The sequence below is a fragment of the Haemaphysalis longicornis genome, unplaced genomic scaffold, assembly GCF_048455015.1.
Source record: "Haemaphysalis longicornis isolate Haplotype H1 unplaced genomic scaffold, Haemaphysalis longicornis Haplotype H1 scaffold_8, whole genome shotgun sequence".
Lineage (NCBI taxonomy): Eukaryota > Metazoa > Arthropoda > Arachnida > Ixodida > Ixodidae > Haemaphysalis > Haemaphysalis longicornis.
Window position 1 is genome coordinate 145,788,953 of NW_027526445.1, and position 17,643 is coordinate 145,806,595.

A 17,643-nucleotide genomic window follows, 5' to 3' on the forward strand; every position below is an offset into this window, starting at 1 on the left:
AAGCAGTGCAAAATGAGAGAGAGTCAGTAAGCACTACTGCATGTTGTTTAGCAGAATCTAGCTTTCGAAGGTCTACGATAATTGTCAAATATCCTACATGAAAAGAACTAGTGATGTCAGGCCAGGCAACCGGAGGGAAAAAGCCCAATCCAAACCGGGAGAAAAAATACCCACGCCTGCTTTCTCATTCCGGACGGAGGCATCAGTTGCAATAATTACATGGGAGGGGAAACCTGTAAGGTGATCCTGCAAAAGTCGGATAAGAGATATGACAGGGGCAATTTAGCATTCCTGGGGAAAATTTCATCGAATGCTAGATCTAAGGATAAGACATAACGATCGATTAGGTACGGTAACAGACAAGAGGGCCACACGTAACGGCTCTAGTCAGGTTTGTACAAATATCACTTGTGAGCGTTTGAACCGGGGGCCATGGGCTGCTGAAAAAAACTAAAGCATTTCCACTCAATGTGAAATCTGTCGGAAGTGCAGAGCAGTGATTCGTCGCCATAATGGGCTGCAGCGCCGTTATCCGCACACTGCTGCCACCCAATGCATTTCAAATGTCCCCCCTTCGCAGTGTGCGCGCGTCCCCTGCCTGAAACTGCGCCAGCAGGAGTTCTGTTCTTTTTGCGCTTGCTTTAATTTCGTATGCCGGAGCTGTTTTGCGTCATTTCGAACGGGTAATTTTTTTTCTTGCGCGGCGGGAGCCTTTCTGCGGTATTTGGAACGCGCCATTAATTTTTTGCGCGGCTGGAGCCTTTCTTCGTCATTTCGAACGCGCCATTTCTTTCTTGCGCGGCCGCTTTTTTCGCCTACTATCGTAAAAACCAACCCAACGAGCGTTCGTAACTAAATGAACGCGGGGCTGCCGGTTATGTTCACAGATTTTGCCTGAAACGTAACTGCAGATTTCTTTGCGCTAAATAACGAGGAGATGTACGACAAGCGCCAGCGGTTCACGAGGTTTGAAAGTTATGACTATCTCAAACGCGTGGTTTTCGAGGCCTCAGCGTGCCTCCCTGACCCCGGTACAGAAGGCTCTACTTGGGTTCGTTATCGTGCTGCGCTGCCTGATTCCGGCAGCCGCATCGACCGTTAGCGAGATACGACGACAAGGCGAGCCCGAAAAGTGCTCTGCACTTAAAACAAGGACGGCAATGTTAAAAATGCAGTCTGCGGCCCGGATATGGGAGACGTCATTCCGCGCACGCTGCGTGCCAGCCTTTTCGTCGTCGTCGTCTTCGATGCCAGGTAATGGCACCATGCGGCATTGTCCACCTATCCCGCGGAACTATAAATAAACCACACATAGAAACGTTCTCCTAATATCGAACCACAGAATGATAGATATGGCAATGAAATACCGTCAACTTGTTGTTCGGTCCATCGGCTTTTAGTGTAGCACGTATTCCGGGGTCATACCCGAGAAGAAACTGAATAATTACGCGCCCAATATTTGCCATGCATGGTCAGACAAGAGTTTAGTAAATCAACTATGCCCATACTATTGCTGTAGAACATCTTTCAAACATTCAAGATTTACAGCAAATATGTGCAAGAAGTTGCAAGCTAACGCGTTTCAATGCGATGTGGAGACAAGCAGGCCACTCACCTGAGAGGGTTAAATTTGTTCACAAACGAGGACCGAAGCAGCATGCAGAAGTCGTCCACTCTCGACAGATTCCATTTCGAAGCCTCGGGAACTTCTTGTTCTGTGCACACCCAAAGAGCCACGTACCTCCCAGTGCTAGCCAGCTCGAGGCAAGCACCTTTTAGATCCTCGCTACGACGGCCCGTTTTGTCTATGATCTTGCCAATGTCGTCCATCTTCCCTACTTCGAAGTGAAGGTCCCAGATGCCATCCCAGAACTGCGTTTGACAGAGCTGCAGAGCCTCCGTCTTCAAACCATGATTTATCTGACGAACGTCTGTCACGTGGGTGAACACATTTGGGACGCTGCTTATGGCTGTGAGTGTAGTCTGGATGTAATTTCCCAAGAATGCTGCCCCAATCATCCAGGATGCGACAATCAAGCTGCCATTGAGGGCGGCTGTGTCTGGCGATGTGGGCAGGTCGCGTCCCAGGAGCGTAGCCACCAGGAACAGGCAAGCTTGCGACGTTTCCTCGAACGGTGAAGATTTCAACAGCCTCTTGCTCAGCCGAAAAACAAGAAGAGCTAATCCTCCCAGAAACACAAGGCCCAGCGTCAACCACAACAGCGAATGCCAACAGTCGCTAGAGCTTATGCCCAAAGCCTTCGATGACCGGCTTAAGAAACACAAATAAGCGGGGGAATAAAACGCTTCGACGTAAAAATCCAACAATGATTGTGACGTCGGGCTTATCGGCAATAGGGCGAAGTCGGCCATTCTGCGCTTGACACTCAAAAGTGGTTTATTACTGACGTAATTAAGAGTGTTGTTTAGAGTAGTCTTATGAACGTCAATGAGAGCCAGAACCTCAGGGCTATCTCTATCGTCCTTACGGCCTCTTCCCGCCGCCGATAGAGTAACCGTAAAGCTTGTCCCTCTCGGAACTGCAATTTTCTTGTCGTGCTCTTTGAAGAGTTCATCCGCTTGCACTAATCTCCGGATGTGGCAGCTCTTGTACCAGTCGGCTGGCGTGCTGAAATCTGAAGCGCTCACTGTTGTCACACCGCACAAAGTCATCCTAAAAGCTCGCTGCGTTCTTTCGTGAGATTTTGCGGAAATAAAAAAATGAAAGCGCTCATGAAACATGGCCAACACTCTGAATGATCTCTGAACATAAGGGAAAAGATTTTCGTACCACGGAACGAACACAAACCTCTTTTCGACGATGGATGGGAATTCGAGCTTTTTTACTTTTCCGCAAAGTGAAGCATTGTGTGTACCCAAGAGGTGTTCGCAGTTGAGGCTTTGGTTAACAGCGGGAACAAGTTTGACAGGAGCTGATAGGTTTCCCAGAAGAGCGAATAGCTTGCCCCCGTCCTCCGGGGCGAAAACAATTATATTTCTTACTGCAGGATGTTTGAACGTTCCTATTGCTTCCAGCATGAGAGGTTTACGTGCATTCGATGCCGACGAGAGCAAGGAAAGAGAATAGCTAATGAGCAATTTTAGAAGATACATTGCCCAATGCCTCCAGTACAATCTGGAAGAATTTTGCAGAATCGCCAGAACGAAAACCACTAATACAAATCCTCAGTGTGCAAAACTTCCAAGATATACAACCCACGCATGCCAAAGTGCAAACTTGCTACCGCTCAGCATGAAATCTCTTCGCCTTCCGAGGATAACAGTCGTTTGATTGAGAAAGGCGTGCAGTGTAGGGTAATAATGACGGCTATGCTTGGCGTGACGAAAGCAGGCGGCACTGTTCCTGATTAAACTCATGCCAGGGGGAAACTGCGAACAGATTTAATTAGCATTTCATTTCTTCGCAGCCTTTTTTTCATCTGAATACACCCTAAACCCAAGATATTATTGCTCATATTTCGAAGTCTGTTCTACAGGAAGCAACTGCCAGTTTGTCTCGCGTCTCGCTCGAGCTAATAAAGGCGGGCAACACTGTTTGAAAAATGCCTTTGTCAATGATACCCTTTCGTGTATTGTGTATTGCGAAGTCGTAGAAGCATTGTGTTGATGCCAACCAAACAACACCCTGCGTAAATTTCCAGATCTGGCCCACTAATTAAGTGCTGCGTAATCGACGGAAGTGCGTTCCTTTCACAGGGGTATGAACTCATTTTCGCCTACCCCGACTTTAATTACACAATTCGAAAAATCCGCGTGATGCTCCACCAGTCATAATGAAAAACGTAACAAAATTTTGCTTTCGCAGCCCTTAAAGCCCTGGCCAACACTATGGCAACGGCCTACTTTTACGGCTTCTTTGGTCGTGCGATATTAAAGGTCGCTGTAGAAATATTAGGACGTTAGGAAAAATTCTCAAGCCTAAAACTGAAAAGTACAATCTTGCGTGCATGTATGTGTGCCTTCTGTGTGTGTGCGTTGTATGTGTGCGCGCGTTGTGTATCTGTGCGTTGTGACTGTCTGTGTGTGTGTGTGTTTGTGTGTGTGTGCGCGCGCGCGTTGTATGTGTGCGTTGTGTGTGTGTGTGCGTGGTGTGCGCGCATTGTGTGTGCGTGCTTTGTGTGTGCGTGGGTGTGTGCGTGTGTGTGTGCGTGTGTGCGTTGTGTGTGTGTGCGTGTATGCGTGTTTGTGTGTGTGTGTGTGTGTGTGTGTGCGCGCGCGTTGTATGTGTGCGTTGTGTGTGTGTGTGCGTGGTGTGCGCGCATTGTGTTTGCGTGCTTTGTGTGTGCGTGGGTGTGTGCGTGTGTGTGTGTGTGCGTTGTGTGTGTGTGTGTGCGTGTATGCGTGTTTGTGTGTGTGTGTGCGTGTATGCGTGTTTGTGTGTGTGTGTGCGTGTATGCGTGTTTGCGTGTTTACGTGTGTGTGTGCGTGCGTGTGTGTGTGTGTGTGTGTGTGCGTGTGTGTGTGTGTGTGTGTGTGTGTGTGTGTGTGTGTGTGTGTGTGTGTGTGTGTGTGTGTGTGTGTGTGTGTGTGTGTGTGTGTGTGTGTGTGTGTGTGTGTGTGTGTGTGTGTGTGTGTGTGTTGAATGAACATAGAAAAGAAAGCCAGTAGTAAAGAACATCAAGGAAGGGGTGGGTGAAGTAGCCTATCGTTTTTTGTAGCGTGAGCTTTACTGGCCGAGGTTAAGCAGTTTCGCGTGGCTCCAGGAGAGCCGTGCTGCGCATGCGCGAGGAGCCGAGACGTCACACGGCGCACAGAACGTTGCTCGCTGCCCGGCGTCTCTCACACGCCCCACGCGCCCAGCATGTTCGCCGGCCTCCGTTCCGCACGTGGCGGCCCGGTCCACGTGATGATCATGCAAGGGGTGGCCGGGTGTGGAACCGCTGGCTCGTGCATCTCAGCAACACCGGCGTGCGCCTGTGGAACCAGCTTAGCTCTAAGGCGATTGGTGACACTGCGTCGGCGCTGCTTGATAAATATACATGTGCCACATAATTGGTATACCGTGTGTGTGTCATTGAAGCAGCAGTAAGTATGATAATTAAGCTACTCCTAGGCAACCAGGAAAGCTTAGAATAACCAGCTGAACCTTAGCTCCCGCTACGTATACCCTGTCATAGCCGAGCTAAGCCACAGCTAATTTTTTGTCCGTTAGATTTGTATCTTTAAATGATGCTTCCCAAAAAGCACGGTCTCTGCGTGGGACCTGAAACCATGACCCACAGAATACGCGTCTAATGCCATAAACAATAGACGAGCTGAGAGGGTGCACGTCTCTCCCCTTTATTGGGTATCCGTGTTGGTGTAATTATATCCGACGTTTGGGGGGGCCAGGGTCGCTCTGACAACTCGGAGTGAAGGGGACCTCCTTTTTAACCATCATTGGATGGTTAACCAGTGGGGAGCTTTCTTAAGCTACCTAAGGCACCAATACTGCCAGAACTGAGGTCATCGCTATGCATGTCAAATCATAATTTGGGCAGCCAGCGGCTTGTTGAATGAAAGGAAAGCTAGCAGCAGTCAAGAACATGAATGTCCCCTTCTTTCCTAGTTATCAAAGAGATATCGGCTACCACCCCCAAGCGTATATACGATGCAATTACATCCCCATAAATACTCAAGAACGTGGCGTGGAGCACAACCTATCCAAAGGACGCGTATTACGAAAGCCGGTGCTTCGGGTCCCACCTGAAGAGCATGTTTTTCTCCACCTTGTTTCTCACAATAACTTGAAATACTTATGTCCCACACGGAAAAAATCAAGGCCTTCTTTTTTAAAGAGAAAGATGGCTAAAACGCGCGAAGCTTTCTCCGGTGAAAATTGAGTCAAAGCCGAAGTCCAAAATCCATTCTCCCAAACTCCAAAATCCAAAGCCAAAGTTCAAAGTCAACCTCCAACGTCGCACCACCAAACTCCAAAGCCAAAGTACAACCATGCTTAGAGAACTTATTTCATCATCACCATCATCATCGCTAACCGCGTGTAATGCCAAACAGGAGCGGCTAGAAGTAGGAAGAAAATCCTTAAGCGACCTGATCAAAACCTGACGTCACTTGGCTTTTTTTTTTTTGCACCTCTATGGACAACTGAGTAATAGGCGCAGTATTTCACTGGCTTCCCTGAGTGAACTCTTCGTGTCCAACGTGCCAATTTGTGTTGGTTGCCACCAAATCTTGAAACTGCAGATGCTTGAGTATATTGTGAATGCTAGTATTCACTATTAACAAGAATGATAGTAAAAAGGTAGTAACGGGCTGTGCTTACTAACTCCTTACGAACTTTACTATCCCCAGAACGGGACGTATAGGTCCAGCCACTAAGTACGGAACCTGAGTGTTATCGTTACTAGTCTAGACCGTGCACTTAGTACTTGCTGCTTGTTTGGTACTAACATTCACTGAGAGTAAAAAAAAATTCTAGGAATTATTGAACATAATAACTACAGTACTTTTCCCACTCCAAATCACAATTAAAAATTACGCCCACCTCCCCTCGCGGGAACCCTGGTGTGATGCGACGCTGAAGGGGGTTCCGTTGGGTGTTTCCGTTGGGTCGATTAGTCGAATTGCGTGAAACGCGTAGTGAACGTGAATTGCGTTTCAATCACATCGTTGAGTTCCACGCGACGGGATGCGGGCGTAGCGCACCCGAAGGAGAGGAAACCGCGGAGAGAGAGAGAGAGTACTGCACATGCGTACAGCGCGCAGCGCCGTTCACCGGCGGAGTGAGAGTGCGCTGCGCCACGCGCCTGCAGATGTTGGGCGAGAGCGTTCGCTATCGCAGAGAGGAGAGGGGGTGAGCGGAGGAGAGACGCAGCTGTGCGGACGCGGACAACGACGACGCAGGAAGGACAGGGCAGCCGGCAAGAGATGCTCCTCTCAGCGTCGCATCTAAAAAGTTATTTTGCGAATCCTACATGCTGCTTTGTATATGATTACATGAAAATTCATATTTGTATATATGTGACAAGCCCGCCGACTCTATTGGAGGACTTTCCGCTGCTGGTGATAGCAGCAAGAATGGAGGATGGATTTCTAGGGTAAATAGGTTATACTCGCTCTCCCCGTGCCCACCACTAGTCGCTGCCCGTTGGTTTTCTTGCTCAATTTATATGTGGTCTAAGTGTGATGTGTGCGTGTTGAATGTATCTAAGCCGAACAGCGGGCTCAGCCGATCCACATTAGCATGCGTAGTTTTTTACTAGGTTATGCATGGCCAATTAGCAAAAGTACTAAGTACCTAGTGTATACTGTGACAGGTAGCTGCTTAGTGTTCGGTTTTTTTTTTAAGAGTGTTGGCGCGAGCTTCATATCTCACGACGTGTACTAACATACCTACTGCGACATTTCAGGAGAGACTTGCAGCATCAGCTGAGCCATGTCGGTCTCCAGCGTTTGCTGTCAGACGCCGAAAAGTGGTCAGGAGGACACCTCCGAGGTGCCAGCCGACATCTATGCGCATATTTTCCCAGCAAGGTCAGTAATGTCGTTATTTTATATTTGTGGTAGTTGTTGTGTCTACACCACTGTACTGTGTACCTGATGCTGCGTGAATTCTTTTTTTGTTTGCGTGGCCGCCTCGGCTTCCTAGCTGTCATTGTCGTTCCCGACGAAATCAGTATGTTAACGAAGGCTTGTTGAGGGACTAGTTGGTATAATCATGAATTCAAATCTAGCGTGCGCTGCATACTTGGACGAGGAACAGGAACAGTGGAAAAGGACAAACCATATGTTGGCGCGCAAACCAACACCTGCTTTGTGTGTCCACCGTCTGGTTTGTCTTTTTCCACTGTACCTGTTTCTCGTCCAAGTATCCACCGCACGCTATATTCAAATTATGATCCTATGTTCCCACACTCTCCGGCAGTAATTCTAAGCGTTTCATTGTTGTTCCTTTTGTGTAGGAACCCGTAACATTGACCAAGGCTGATCGAACCGGTGGCGTGTATTCCCCGAAGCGCAGTCATGAATGTGTGAGGTGGTGGTGGTTTAACTGGTTTATTGATTGGAGAGGTTGGAAGCGGATGTGTCCCGGCTACTCCATTTCACCAATAGAGGGCCATAGACCCGGTTATAGAAATGTTGATGGTGGTACCAGTGAGATGGCTCATACCCACTTAGAGGGATTGACCAGGAAATGGGTGCCTTACCGAAAGAAACTATGTGGGTTTGGGGGGAAACGAAAAATATTTAAATATTAGAATGTATTAGCAGTAGATGACAAGAGAAATAAAAGTTAGGAGATTATAAACAGAAGTAAAAAAGGTAAAAAACACGATTGCATAAAAATTAGGAAGTATTATGAAGAGAGAATGTGGTACAGAAGAAGCAGTGGGCAACGCGGGCATAAGTTTGACAGGGGAATCCAGCAAGGCCAAAGGATAGCTAACAAGGAAGACGGCCTGATCCTTTCTCCTTTCACCCAGTTCTGGGCAAAATTAAGTTATTATCATCATCATCATCATCCTAGAAGGAATGAGTAACGCACAGCAAAGATCCCCGTTGCAGAATCCCCGTACTTTCGCCCTGAATGATAAAATCAGTGCAGCATACCGTGGGAGGTTTAGCCGGTTACAACTTACATGTGCCTTCTAAGTATCTTGGTCTTATAGAGGAGAACCATTGGCAGGAAAAAAAGAAATGGTCGATCGTTTCTGGTTGGTTGCAGGATGCGCATAGGAGCGATGAGGCCAGATTACAGCGGCGCAAGTAAAAATTTAAATTTTGCACGCTACAGTGAAAGCTAGTGATGGCGACTTCGCAAGTCCGTGACTGGCTTATGCTGCACTTCCATGAGTACCGGAGGTGCTCGGGCTCCGAGTCTTGTAAAAAAAATCAGGCATACTTCGAAGTAGGCACAACCTGCGAAAGCGAGCCGAATGGTTGAGGTTAATGGGTGGCAGAACGTCCGCTAGTGGACCACCCAATTGCATTCCCGCCAGAGCATCCGCCGATTCATTAAGCCAAATACCTGCATGCCCAGGTACCCAAACCAAACGAAATTCTCGGAGGGAGGGAGGCGATAAAGAAGCAACAGCTCGTCGTAGGGGGGATGAGATTGTGGAAGTAAGGGCAGAACAGACAAAAAATGAATGCGAGAGAGTTATTGCCTCTTGTTTAGAAGAACAAAGCATACGAAGGATCAAGGCTATTGCGAGAAATTCTGTGTGGAAAAAAGTAATAAAGTTTGGCAAAATGAGGAAAAATTCCCTCGCACTTCCCCGAGGGGGAGAGTGTGTAAGTGCGAATGCACGGTTGTTGATTGCGCGATTACGGTGGATATCGTGATCTTGGAGTGGAAAGGAGGCGCCCAACACCCGCAGTCACTGAGAGGAGAGAAGAGGAGGAGAGTAGCGCCCGCCGTTACGGCGAGGGCTACACGAGCGCCCTCACGCGTCGGAATGCGGAGCGCCCGCTACGCGAGCGAGAGCTCTCCCGCCCGAAGTGGAGAGGAGGCGCCCAACACCCGCAGTCACTGAGCGGAGAGAGGAGGAGGAGAGTAGCGCGCGCCCATCTCCCCCCGTTGCTAGGGAAGACGAGGGGGAAGACGAGGAGCGCGCGCACCCGCAGCTGTTGCTATGCGGACGACGGCGGCGGACGATTCAGGCTCGCTTAAGAAGTGCATTCGCACTTAAAAGGCATAATCTAGACCGGGAGAAAAAATACCCGCACCTGCCTTCTCCTTCCGGACGGAGGCATCGGTTTCAATAATGGCGTGGGAAGGAAAACCGTTCTCATGATCCTGTAGGAGGCCTGTCAAAAGATCCAGAGCGATTAACTTCGCATTAGAGTGAAATTTTTCATCAAAAAAAAATATCTAAGGACGAGGCTCCGTTAGGTACGGAAGCCGACAAGAGGGCCGCATTGAATGGGTCAAGTAGTAATTGTACGAAGACCGCCTGTGGTCCCACGTAACGAAGACTGTTTGCGGCCTGGGTATGGGTGATTCCATAACTCTTGAAAATTAGGCGCAGCACCTCGAACGTTAGTGTGCATGTTTTTGATATTGTTATTGGCGCTAATTTAGCGAGAATGCCGTGTGCACGCATCGGAGTTCTAGCTCGTCGTGCAGTTGAGCTGCATTACGGCGAGAGAGATGAACGGGAAACGTCGTTCTGTACAGAGAGAGTAAGAACATCGCGGCCAAGAGAAAGGCGTGAAGCCTTCAGCCAAAGAAAGAGGGGAAGAGACACAGAGAGGAGAGAACGAATGACGGCGGCAAGAATGAGTGCCTCTGAGAGGCTGTGAAGGTTTCACGGCATTTTAGGAACGTAATGAAGAGGCACGAGGAGCGACTGCCAGTAAAATGCGCGCTGAAGGTGAAGGGAAGGAGAAGCTGCATATGGGACAAACAGTGCGTGGCAAGACATAAATCCAAACGTTGTACTATAGAGGAGAAGAACACTCAGAATAAACAGCAATCGTACAGAAAAATGAGATACAACTGCACTGTGAGTTCTCATTCTTACAAAAAATCTTGATGGCATTCAACAAAAAGGGATAAGGTTTGTCATCACTGAATATTAATATGACTTCCCTGACAAAGGTCAGGTTTTTATTAGGACAGGTCTTCTATTGATACGCAACCGACTACACATTAACGGTGCTCTTGCAACTGACGTGGCAGTATAGGAGTACCAAAGATGCTTTTAGTTTTTCTAGTAGAAGCAGTAGAAGACTGAATTTGCTGCGTGATGGCAGTGTCCCCTGCTCATTTATTGAAATTTTTGGGCGTTCTAAACTTATTTTCCGATAAGGTTTCGCAAAAATGATGCATAGTAACTCAAGCGGTCATATCCTGCCAGCTGTAGTGTGTAAATTTGTGTCTTCCCTAATTTTATCGTTTGGCATAAGGTACGTAATTCTGTTTACACTCTAATTACTGAGTTTACTACAAAGCTTTGCACAAGATCCGTCGGCAAACTTATATAGTTTGTCTATGTCCTGTCCCACCGTGCAACAGCATCCTCATGGAGTCCAACATCTTTCTCCAAAGTGATAACAAATGAATAAATATCATTTAGTAATGCTACGAAGTTTTATGTCAAAGTTCTATGTAACAGATGAGTCGAAAACTTCAAGCAACGTTTATGTACAGTATGTACAACGGTAACAACAGCGTTATATGGCTCGCACAAAGGCGACAGCACCTCACCACTCGGTGCCTCCCGAAAAGTGCCGCATAAGAATGACGACGATAAGTGCCTCCGGGCGGGTTTTTATACCCCCGAAGTCCGTTGTGGCCCCGAGAAGTTTGAATCGCTCCAATCACGACTCTCGCTGGCCGAAGTTTGAAATCCGACGAATGGAAGCGAAGCGGTTGCGTCAGCCGAGCCGCCACGATGGGGAAGGGAAAGCGACGCCATCGTCGCCGTCTCAGCGAAGCCGCCTCTAGGCGAGTAGCGGCCTGTCGGTTGCCGGTCGTTAACCCGACGCATGATTTGGCCGAGCTGCCGCGCAGCAACAGGGAGAGGTAACTCAGCGGCGGTGCAAGTTTGGCGCGGGCGGTTTGGTCTGGTTTGGTCGAGCCGTGAATCGGCCCCGCTGTCGGCGCGTCGCCCCGTGAAACGAATTTGGGCCGGGCGCTCTGTCTCAACACCTTGCGACTCTGCGGAAGCGGGTGAAAGCAGGTGAAGCGATCCATCTACTTACTTGGACTCCAAGTGTGACTGTTTGTGGTCAGCTCGAAATCGGTATCAGACTGACTGCTTCTGCTTGCAGGCCATCCTGGTAGTGTGCCAACCACATATGTAGCTGTGACCTAGTTACTGACAGGAAGACTTAAAAAAATCAACTACCCTTCTGTCGAAATGGGGACGATAGGGGAACGCGAAGCTTTCCATAATCAAACCCGCCGCGGTGGCTCAGTGGCTAAGGCGTTGTGCTGCTGAGCACGAGGACGCGGGTTCGATTCCCGGCCGCAACGGCCGCTTTTCTGATGGAGGCGACAAGCAAAAACGCCCGTGTGTACGAGATTTCGGTGCACGCTAAAGATTCCCAGGTGGTCAAAATTTATCCGGAGCCCTCCTCTACGGCGCGCCTCATCGCCTGCGTTGCGTCGGCTCGTTAAACACTAAAATAAATCAATGAATTTCCAAAATCAAGCCCTACGCCAAATAAACCCACTCCGAAGCGAGTACCTGTTTCTTATCGGGACGGTTTGCTGCACTGCAATTGTGCTCTCTAGTGCTTTACTGATACGGGCAATCTTGCCCAAGCGTTGAACCTTCGCCGTTGTTGCACGGAGAGAGAGAGAGAGAGAGAGAGAGAGAGAGAGAGAGAGAGAGAGAGAGAGAGAGATAAACGTGTAATGAATAACTTTAATGTTTAGTGCACTTTCTGCCTAATTTTGCCCGTCCATGCGCCCTTCTACGAATAAAAACTGCTTCGACCGTGCCGGAATGGCGGATAGACGTCAGCTTCATAGCGCGAGTGTCCCCGGTTCGATACCGATCACGGGAAGCGTTTTAGTTTTTCTTCACTTCACCCACGGTCATCATTCTTTGTCACAAAAAGTTGGCTTTCCTGCGGTGCATTTTTGGTGCACAACAAGTGGCATCAGTTAGAGGCTGAAAGCTTCGCTTTAATAAATGAAGCTGTGCTATGTACAGTATGTGCATGAAGATTAAGTATTGTATATGAGTCAAGCAAGCGAGAAGCAGTGGCTGTAAGTTTATAGCCCTTGAAAACAAAGTTCACAAAAAGTTCGATTTGAACCACTCAGCATATGGATGGTATTCGTTGAAAAGTTTAGCGGTCAATTTCTTCGCTTGGCAACACTGGAAACGGCCACAGACATGGCCGATGCGCCACGGACGTGGACAAGTACCGCCATCCCGCGGAGCCCGACGCAACGAGTGACGGCGCACTCACACGGTTGCATGGAGGAGAAGAGTGGTGCCTGATCTGGGGGCCGTGCGCACAACGTCGCCTAGCAACAGACGCTTGGCCACAGATATGGCGACGCACTCGCATGGTTGCCTGCATGCATTCCACGCCATTGAATACCGGCCATAGACTTCTGTCAAATGTTAGGTGAACGTTTTATTGTGCCAATAATCCATGCTCAGCAGCGGAGTGGTGGACAGATGGGGCAGCAGCTGGCAGAAAGGGCTGTTTGCGTCACTGTCATATGTATGTGTAAAACTTTTAGGCGAGTACTGATATGAATTTTTTGTGTAACATTTTTCTGGCTTCTGTAAGTGCCTACCAGCCCAGTAATCATAGAATGGCACATTTGATGGCCTAGCGCAACGTAAATAATTATTTGCAGCCTCGTTCATTCGTGTCAGTTTCGGTTTGCACCCTTGCACGGAAAAGGCTTTGCTTTGTCGAGTCTGTGCCACTTAGGACCACCAGAGAACTTGCTGCCCACATAAGAGTGCTCTTTAGCTGAAGCAGTCTTTGGTGCCAAAGGAGTGAGAGTAACAACTTTTTTTAATTAGTGTTGAAAAAAGCATTCTCGAATAGCTTTCTTTTTAGAACGTGTTAGCAGGCCCATCAATCTTATTCCGACTTCAGTATGTGACTTTATACCTTTTTGTAGAGGGGCAAAATCAGAAAAAGTTAGAGCGAGTAAGTCATCGCTGTACAATAGCTTATTCTGCGGCAGCAAGTTGGGCTTCCTGCAATTTACATGCAAACAAAATTGTACGCGAGATGTTTATAGTTTTTCATTGCCTGGTTTAAGGAGGCTGGTATACAAAATTTTGAGGACAGCTGAAGTTGGCCATGTTTTTATGTGTACTAGGGGCTTTTGTAGCAATATATCATTTTATTATTTATTTTATAGTTTTTAACTGCTAGAGGGACGTTAATTTGTAGGTGCAGTTGAAGCATGTACTTGGTGTTATTTTTATTTATTTATTTATTTATTTATTTATTTATTTCAGATACCCTCATGGCTTCAGGGGCATTATTGAGAGGTGTGGAACATGAGTACTATATACCAAAACAATAACATAAGATAACTCTGCAACGCAATAAAAAGTTATCAACGGTATTTTTTTTTACTTTTCCGTAACGGAGGTCTCAAATATCTGGACGCACCCGAAACGTCCTTGGTGGAAACCTGTAACACACGTCATCTTCTATGGCTGTGAAATTGGGAAAAAACTAAACTAAAATCCACCTCCTTCCTTTGGTACATTCCTTCGACATTTTTAAAGCGAAATAGGGCAGGAACGTGGCAAGCAATAATAGGGAGGGCAATACACGAGCACTTGTGCGTCATCCTCCCCTGGTTCCTTATCTGGTATTTGTGCTGCAGTTTAAACAATGAACTGCCAGCTAGCCATAGTTCACAACCACTTCAAATTGTACCTCTCAAGCTGTAACGTTATGGTTCATTTGCCCAAGGAGCATTGCAAGGGTTATCGCGAAAGGACATGAGCAAGATTGAGATGCAACACAGCAGGTTAACATGCAGCGGCCGCTTATAGAAATTTTGTATATTTTAATACTTCCCTCGCACCTGCTCTTGGAGCTTGTAAGTTGGAAGCAATTTAATGCTTGCTTGCTCTACACCAGTTACAACAAATCGCTAATGTTAAGAAATGATCCTGATATAATAACATCAATCAAGCATCCTGCAGTAAGGAAAGTTTGTATGGATCATATACCGGCTATGGGTGTACATTTTGGAATGAACATATCTGAAAACGCTGCTTTCGAGGTGCAATCTTTTCATCATTCGCTTTCTTTTAGTTCAAAAGTAGCCCACTGAACACATGAAATGACTATTATGGTAGGTACTGTTTTCACCAGTGCACGCCCGCGCTTCTAGGAAATCTCGCAGCTCTGCACGGCAGTTCTCATACATTTTCCCATGGTTCTTGAAAGATGCATGAACTTAAACGCTAACAGCCCGCCGGTAGCGTAGTGCATGGTCATCGCACCAGACGCGCATTCTGGAGGTCGTGCGTTCGGATCCCACCCGCCGGGCATTTTTTCTCCACTTTCTTTGTCTTTCAATAATGTCCACCTGTTTCAACGATAATAAAATGGCATCGTAATATGGAAGTTGCATCTGTGTGTTGTTAAAATTAAGCCTAATTAATCAACTTTTTTGACGCACCTCACCGACTCCAACGATGATCTTTTTGGGGAAGAGAATATAAGAATTGAGAACCGCTACCATAACAAGCGCAGTAAGGTCGCCGTGTTCCTGTATACTTGTCTGCCCAGTAGTGCGTGCGGTGTAGTATTGATTGCAGGAAAAAATGCGTCTCGATTTCTGATTCTGTAAGTTTATTTACTGAACATGTAAAATACACCCGATTTCGGACGCCCGAGCGTACTACGGCAGTTAAATCCGGACGTCCCACGGACGTACATCGTATGTCCATCGGCAGATACGGACATCCAGAGGACGTCCGCTAGAGCCGGAATAGACGTACATTGGACGGCCGTTTGTGGTATGACCATTGAGCGAGCAGGAAACAGGAGCACACATCTCCATAGCTTAGCAATTCCTGGGAATGTGCACAGCGGCTTTCCTGCTCAGCAAAAGAATGCCGAGTCAGCAAGAAAGAGGAGAGCGTATCTTTGCGGGCAGAGATGCTCCTGGTACTGTATTGAGCAGCCTTGTTGGGCTGTCTCTGCACACTGCTGTTTGTGTAGTGTGTGTGTGTAGTGATGATGGTGTAGGTATTGATAAAACAGACTGAATAGTTGACTTTGAGGCAAAACACCATTCAAAACTCTGGCTAAATACAAAAACTGGTTCCTTTCACACTAACTTTAAAATTAAGTGTCGTTTCGGCTCGTTTAACTCAACGGAATGTTTCCTTTAAATAACTTGCGCACCATTAGCGCTGTTTAACTTCTCACAACCGCCTAGTCATAAGAAATGTGTTCAATTAAAGCTGCATATCTTAACCTTAAACAAATTTGGTGCTGTGTGGATGTCCCTCCTACATCGTGCACGCACGAATACCTTTAACACAACTAAAGCAGACTCCCATTAGGACAGACGCAGATATGCTGAACATGGGCACGTTCGTTTGATTTTCCACAGACTCAGTGCTAAAGGAAATCCACTTAAGACGACCCACCGCACAAGTACTGTACTGTTAAGATGTACAGTCTTTGTCAAAATTTTGTGGGCCACGGCGACCGTGGCCGGAGCAGGCGCGCGGCCGAGCAGGGGCGCTGCGCTTGCCGCTGTCGGCTGGTTACGCGGCTAAAGAGAGCGAGGAGAACTATCACGCTTCCTTTCGTAGTTGGGCTGGTTGATAAGTGCAGTGGAGCGGGCTTCCCAGAGCAGGCGGACTTCGCTTCAGCGCAGGCACTTTGCGCAGAACTTGTTGCTCCGGGCACACTACAAAAGCAAGAGCAAAAGTTCCCCTCGCTCTCTTTAGCCGCGCAACCAGCCGACAGCGGCAAGCGCAGCGCCCCTGCTCGGCCACGCGGCTGCTCCGGCCACGGTCACCGTGGCCCACAAAATTTTGTCCAAGACTACTTTCGCAATGACTACCACCGCTGATGCTTGGCGGGACATTCACACAATCGAAGGGAAAGCAAAGAAAGAAAAGAAAATGCTGCAACGGCGCGAAGCGCATCTGCATCTTCGTGCCATGGAACGAGAGCGAGAGAAGCGAGAACGAAAGACCCGCAGATATAGCCGCCACCTTCCTCGCCCCGTCGAGGTGGCTAGAATGCAAAAGATAAGAAAACAAAATATCCAAGACTACCGCGGCCAGTGACGTGCACACCGGTCTTACAAAAAGAAGGAGAGAGGAGAAAAAAAGTAAAAAAATCGGCACAGCTTACAAGCACTAGTGGTGCAAGGCCGGAGAAACAGCGGAGCTGGGGGTCAACCTAGCTTCTTCCGGTTTTGCTAAGTTTTGCTAGGCATTGCCAAGTTTTGTTAGGTTCTGCGATGTTTGCTAGGCTGGGATAAGTGTTGAGGGGGCAGGCCAAATTTAGCCGCATTTTACAAGGCCATTCCGGTGACCCGTCGGTCCCTCACACTGACAGCGGATCCCAGGGGGGGAAAGAAGCTAGGTCGAGACCCAACTCCTCTGTTTCTGCCACCTTGCACCACTAGTGCAAGCAGTGCCACTTTTTTTATGCGTTTTAGTAGCCCAAGAAAGACTATCACCTTTAAAATGGCACAGTAAGGATTGCACACACGCGTATACTCCTTGTGCTCACACTCGAGCAGGCGCGGAAGCCGGCTTCACTTTTATAATACCCTGTCTGCGGTGGTGCACCCTTTACAGGCGGCACAGTTTTAAAGCAAAGCTTTCTACCTCTACCAGCCAACGGTTCTTCCGCGGCGTGCGAGACAATAACCTCCCAACGCGGGGAGGGTTTCACTCCCGGAGCACACTGTAGGTGGCGCGGCGAATTTACCCAGCGTTCCCCACGCGGAGGTGCCTGCTCGCCGGCGGGCGCATCAGCGGTGCGGCTTTGTCGTCTGTTTTAGTGACGGTTGTTTTGGGCCTGTCTTGGCTTGATAAAATTGTTCGACCGCACCTCCTGGGTAACCCGGACCCGACAGAATTAAGTGGTCGTACGGCAAAGATATGTTAAGGATTGGTTTGCAGGGCGGGAAAACAAATGGTAGAGACATCTGGCCGCTAGAGAAACGCTACCTTTTGCGCACTGCTTGTCACGAAT